The sequence below is a fragment of the Triturus cristatus genome, chromosome 4_2 (genome assembly GCF_964204655.1).
Source record: "Triturus cristatus chromosome 4_2, aTriCri1.1, whole genome shotgun sequence".
Classification (NCBI taxonomy): Eukaryota; Metazoa; Chordata; class Amphibia; order Caudata; family Salamandridae; genus Triturus; species Triturus cristatus.
This window is the reverse complement of record NC_140586.1, coordinates 946,575,678-946,582,087: the sequence shown is the minus strand read 5'-3', so window position 1 is coordinate 946,582,087 and position 6,410 is coordinate 946,575,678.

Below are 6,410 nucleotides of genomic sequence, written 5' to 3'. Positions count from 1 at the left end.
TTCCTTCCCTCGCCTGATCACCCTTCTGTGTCTGTTTTATATCTATCAGACCAAGGGGTTATCGGGAGGTGGACCCCTTATAGCATCGTGCGACTCTGAGGACACTTGGACGGCGACAGTTCTGGATGTACACAGTTTACACAAGATGTCCAGCAAGATGCACAGGAATTCTTGATGTATAAGCTTATGGTACTGGAAGATGAAGGGGTAGAAATAGAAAATATATTAGGTGTCTCATATAAATGGGAACATTGTTGTGAAAACTGTATGAACACATGCAGCAGTAATGTTGATTCTGAAAGGTTCATCTATTTAACATTACCAGAGAGTAAAACAGTGACTTTTAGTAAATTAGTTAAAGATGCAAATCACAACATGGAATGTTCTCAATGTAAATCAGACATGTTATCAGCGTTATTTTTACATAAATATGGACAGTATGTAATTTTAATGATGCAACGTTGTAGAGCAGATGGAACTAAAATGGAAACTTTACTAAAGAAGTTTGTAGGAAATCAATTATCAATATCAGGTAAAACTTTTGTTGCAGTTGCAATTATTTTTCATGATGGACCTTCTACAACTTCTGGTCATTACACAGTTTATCTTAAATGTGAAAAAGGATGGACACTGTGTAATGATTCTCAATTGATTTTCAAGCAACGTTTGCCTTATGATTTACCAAATTGTTACTGAATTTTTCTAAAACCAAAATTTTAGATACAAATTCCAGCAACTGAAGAAACCATTATTTCAATTTTATAGGATTAACATTGGATATTTCACTTACAAAGGATTTTAAAATTACCATTTGGCTCAAGGAAAGGTAAAGGTAACAATTGTGGACTTGTTTGACAGATATTATTTTGGTGTACGTGCTTAAGCAGCAAGATTTACAGACGTTATTTATTGCAAATAGTTATTGTTCTTAGAAGGTATTTTTAATATATTTGTGACATTTCTATCAAGGTCTGTTTTATTGAGAAGAGATTCTGGGCTTTTTTTAAACAATCTTTCAGATTGTGTTTTTTTTGCCCGCTGTTAAATGATGAAAACAATTGATTTCACTATTTTCAGTGAAATTCAATACATTCTGAAAACAGCAAAAAAAGGGCAAAAAATTGCTGTGATAAATCTGAAAAATATGTACTGCTTAAGAAAATGTATTGTTGAATATTAATACTTTTTTTCTTTTTTTCAGATCTTGAAAGAAAATTTAGGAAATGTAATCCATTTTACTTGCAATTAAAAAAAAACATTTAAAAATGTGTTTAAATTTAAAACTAAGGTGGAGAACATGGAAAGGGGGCATGGTAGAGACTTCCTGACCCCCTAGTCTTTGTCAGGGAGTCCCTGAAGGATCACAAAGGGTGAAAAAAACAAATATTTTGTTTTAAAAAAATCATAGGGTGCGCACACCCTAAAAAAAAAATCGATAAATAGATTTAAAAAACAAGTTTTTGTGTTTAGATTTTAGGTGGCTCTAAAAAGAGCCCTTGTGTTAATGTAGGGACAGAGGAAGAGAAAAACGAAAAAATGAAAAAAACTATAGCCTGGTGCATGAGTGCTGCTCTAATTTCCGCTCAATGAAATCAATACTGGTCTCACCAATAGAAATGACAGCATGACAGTCCAAGCACCGTGTATACAGCCTTGCATAAGAAGGGCGTATATCCAGAGGTGTAGAAGTAGGAGAAGGCACCACCGCAAAAGAAGTGCTCGGCTGAGCTGCCAATGGTGTGCTCGGCTGAGCTGTTGCGGATGTACTCGGATGAGCTGCTGGTGGGTTTTCACTAACAACTCGAGTAAAAGTCGCTGGATGCACTTTTTCAACGTGCCTTAAAATTGTGTGAATACTAAAAGAGTATTTCTTATTAGCATTTCCACGTGATAAGGTCCGTTGACAAAGAATTCAGGTGACTTTTGGTGCATTCACCTTCTTTTGGCCTTCTGGAAAAGTGACAAACTGCCATATGAAGGAGTCTTTCTGCTTCCTCTGACTCTGTCTCACAAGAGTATCCTGTTCAGTCTCAGAAGATGGCTGCTACTCTGCCATTGTATCCCAAAAACAGATTAGCTCCTTCTCCAAGTGAATAAGAAGTAATAATGAGGGGAGTGGGTGTGGTGTTGGAAGAATCTGGAACTGAAACTACTTTGAACCAATGAAAAGTGTTGTTTCTTGATCACATGACTTGCCATGAGGGGAGTGGGTGTGGTGTTGGAAGAATATAAAACTGAAACTAGTATGAACCAATGAAAAGTGTTGTTTTTTAATCACATGACTTGAGGTGCGCGCTCGGTGCGCGCACGGCGGAGCAAGTACACATGCGCGAACGTATTACGCGCGTACGTAGCGCGCATACAAAGTGCGCGTGCATGCGCGTATCTATTACGCGCATATGTAGCGCGTATACATAGCACGTGCGCATGCGCGAACTTACTACGTGCGCATGCACGTACGCATTATGCGCGTACGTTGCGTGCGTAAGAAGCACGCATGCGCGAACATACTACGCGCGCATGCACGAACTCAGCGCGCGTAGTACGCGTGCATGCGCGAATGTACCGCGCAGAGCACACACGACGTACGCATGCGTACATGGACAACGTACGCATACGTACGTTATCTACGTACGCATGCGTACTTAGTGCACGCACCGAGCGCGCACTATGACGTACGCATGCGTAAGTAGATAACGTACGCATGCGTACACGAAAAACGTACGCATGCGTACTTAGTGCACGCACCGAGCGCGCACTGACGTATGCATGCGTACGTAGATAACGTACGCATGCATACACGAAAAACCTACGCATGCGTGCTGGGTGCGCGCACCGAGCGCGCACGGCAAAAAAAAAGAATGAATTAAAATGTATATAAGTTAATAGAAGATATTAACTATGCTGTTTAACTTTCTCCAAATGCAAAAAAAAAGCTGAGCCATTCCAAATTAAAGGATACAGATAATCTATAAATATATACATAGGTAACTTGTTGTAAAAGAAATATATTAAAAAATATAATAAAAAATTTGCATTTAAAAAACCTTTGAAATTCACTGAAAAAACCGTAGGTTTCACACACGTTATAGTTAGGAATTAGCATTTAAAAAACCTTGCAAATTCACTGAAAAAACCATAGGTTTCACACATGTTATAGTTAGCTGGACATTTCACTCGTAAAAAAACAATGAAATTCCCCCGTTATAGTTAGTTCAGCTAACTATAACTCGCGCGCCCGCAATCCACTGCTGATGATGTCACATATTACATCACTCATGACATGGTCAGTGACATCACTCATGACATCACTGATGGCATCTCAAATGACATCACTGATGACATCACTGATGACGTCATCCATGTGATAAATTACTGCATCTTCTCACACCCTAATATAACCTTTGATACACTGAAACAAAATTTAAGAGTTCCATTCTCAAAACAAAACATACTGCAATTCCAATGACTACATACCCACTTATTAACTCTTAAGTCTACATACACCTCCACTCATTCACCTGTACAGTCACTCATACTTACAGTCACAACATACAAAACTATCATACGCATTTATATACCTATATAGACATTCACACACTACCAATCATTCATAGAGGTAATCTCACACCTAGTCAGTCATGCAAATAATCACACTCCCATTTACTCACCTATGCGGTTATACACACTCAAGTTCACTTACTCATAAAAATAGTACCACATTCTTACGCTCTTATAGAATCATTGATACAAGCACACACTCATCCATACAGTCACTCTCACAATCACACACTCTCACATCTACCCACTTATATACTCTTACACACATATATACTGCCTTTCACACATGTCGTTAGTCACAAATGTACCACTGAGATATACATTCAATCCCTAACACACCCATACATACACTCCCTCAACCATACAGTCCATCACAGATGCACTCTTAAAACCATGCACCCATAGAATCACCCACTCACACATCTATGCTATTTTTGTGAGCAAGGGAACTTGATTGTGTATAACTGTATAGGTGAGTAAATGGCAGTGTGATTATTTTTATGAATGACTAGGTGTGAGAGTACCTCTATGGATAATTGTTAGTGTGTGAGTGTCTATATAGGTGTGTGTATAAATCCATATGATAATTTTTTATGGAGTGACTGTAACTATGAGTGACTTTTCACGTGAGTGTGTGTAGGTGTATGAAGACCTAAAAGTTAATATGTGGGTATGCAGTTATTGGTATTGCATTATTTATGGATATGAGAATGGAACTCTTTAATTTTGAGTTGGTTTATCAAAGGTTTTATAAGGGTGTGAAAAGATGTTGTAATTTATCACATTGTTGACGTCATCAGTGATGTCATCAGTGATGTCATTTTAGATGTCATCAGTGATGTCATGAGTGATGTCACTGACAATGTCATGAGTGATGTAATATGTGACGTCATCAGCAGTGGATTGCGGGTGCGCGAGTTATAGTTAGCTGAACTAACTATAACGGGGGAATTTCATTGTTTTTTTACGAGCGAAATGTACAGCTAACTATAACATTTGTGAAACCTATGGTTTTTTCATTGAATTTGCAAGGTTTTTTAAATGCTAATTCCTAACTATAACGTGTGTGAAACCTATGGTTTTTTCAGTGAATTTGCAAGGTTTTTTAAAAGCTAATTTCTAAATATAACGCGTGTGAAAGCTATATTTTTTTGTGTTTTTGCATGGTTTTTTGAATTTTATTTCCTAACTATAATGTGTGTGAAACCTATGATTTTTTATTGATTTTATTCTTTTTTACATCATTTTTTTCCTTTTTATTTTTTCCTTTACACACTATTCTACCTATGTATATATTCATGGTTTTAATTTATTCTTCAATTTATAAAGATTCACCTTTTTTAAATAATTGGTTAGATATAGTTGTATAACATAGTTAATATCTTCAACAAACCTTTTTTTTTTTTACTGTGCGCGTACGGTAAGCTTACCGTAAGCGCACGGTTCGCTTTATGTACGGTGAGCGTACGTAATATTTCTACTCTGTTTGCGCATGCTTACGCAATTTGCGTAGGCGTCCGTACTTCCTACGCGACGCGTAAGCGCATTCTTTATACGCGCACGCGCGCACATTACGCGGAAGTGTTCGAGCGTGCCTGTAATGCGCATGCACTCGTGCGCGTGTCTTTCGTACGCGCATGCGTACTTTTACCGTACGCACTCGGTAAGCTTAACGTGCGCGTACGGTTGGTCATGTGATCAAGAAACAACACTTTTGATTGGTTTAAACTACTTTCAGTTCTAGAATCTTCCTACACCACACCCATTCCCCTCATTACTGCTTGTGATTTCTTAGGAGAAGGAGCTGAATTGTCTTTGGGATACAATGGCAGAGCAGCAGACCTCTTCTGAGAGTGAGCAGGGCAGCAGCATCATCAGGCAGAGAAGGAGGAAACAAAAGAATTCTTTTGTTTGGGAGTATTTTACTTTTCCAGAGGGGCAGAAAAAGGTAAATGCTCCATTAGTCACCTGCTCACTTTGTGAGCGTGTCTTATCTAGAGGTAACCCAAGGAAGAAGTATTCCTTTGGTAACCACACTATGCTGAGACACATAAGGGATGTAAATCCCAGGACTTTTGCTCGACATTCTGAAGCAAATCCTTCAGAAAGTCACCCGAGCACACCCGCAGAAGCTCAGCCGAGTACATCTTCGGCAGCTCAGCCGAGCCCTTCCTCTGCGGTGGGAGCATCACCCTCTTCTGCTCCTCTGGAAATGAACCCTCGATTTCTGAAGGTACAAATGAGGTGCACCAGATGTTATGGTCTAATTCAGTGTTTTTCAACCACTGTTCCGCGGCACACTAGTGAGCCGCGAGATGTTGCCTGGTGTGCCGTGGGAAAAATTAAAAAATTCGAAAGATTTAAAAAAAAAAAAGTCAAATTTTTGCCCACTAGGGCGGCGGGCGCCGGACTGTGTCCTGGGTATGGGGGGGGGGGGTTTGACCCCACCCTCGGCCAGCAGGGGCACCGATTGGCGCTCCTCAGGGGGACACCCTCCACTTTTCTGATGTCCGGGCTGTGATTGGTCCAGACTCCAGCCTGGACCTATGACAGTAGGACATCATCTTCCGACTTCCTTCCCGCACGAGCACAGTGTGCGCAGCAGCGGAGAGAAGAAGACGTCGCGACTCGAGTCACCAGGAGGACCGGAGCACGAGGAGACAGACGGAGACCAGGACTCGGCGGGAGTCGGCACTGCAGAGAGACCGCATCTGGATCCAGACCAGGTCGCAGGTGCAGCGTGAGGTGAGGAGGTCATCTGGAACCAGTCGGTCACGGTCGGGTCTCGGAAGAGAGACGAGTGAGTCCAGCCCTGTGCAGCAGCAGCCCGGTAAGTGAGTCCTCCTGTC